The sequence below is a fragment of the Cyprinodon variegatus genome, unplaced genomic scaffold, assembly GCF_000732505.1.
Source record: "Cyprinodon variegatus isolate N-32 unplaced genomic scaffold, C_variegatus-1.0 Scaffold472, whole genome shotgun sequence".
Classification (NCBI taxonomy): Eukaryota; Metazoa; Chordata; class Actinopteri; order Cyprinodontiformes; family Cyprinodontidae; genus Cyprinodon; species Cyprinodon variegatus.
Window position 1 is genome coordinate 509,434 of NW_015150925.1, and position 391 is coordinate 509,824.

Below are 391 nucleotides of genomic sequence, written 5' to 3' on the forward strand. Positions count from 1 at the left end.
ACGTGGTCTCTGGTCTAGGACAGAGGACCGGTCTTACGTGGTCTCTGGTCTAGGACAGAGGACCGGTCTAACACGGTCTCTGGTCTAGGACAGAGGCCCGGTCTAACGTGGTCTCTGGTCTAGGACAGAGGACCGGTCTAACGTGGTCTCTGGTCTAGGACAGAGGACCAGTCTAACGTGGTCTCTGGTATAGGACAGAGGACCAGTCTAACGCGGTCTCTGGTGTAGGACAGAGGACCAGTCTAACGCGGTCTCTGGTGTAGGACCATGTTAGACAGAGGACCAGTCTAACATGGTCTCTGGTGTAGGACAGAGGACCAATCTAACATGGTCTCTGGTGTAGGACAGAGGACCAATCTAACATGGTCTCTGGTGTAGGACAGAGGACCAA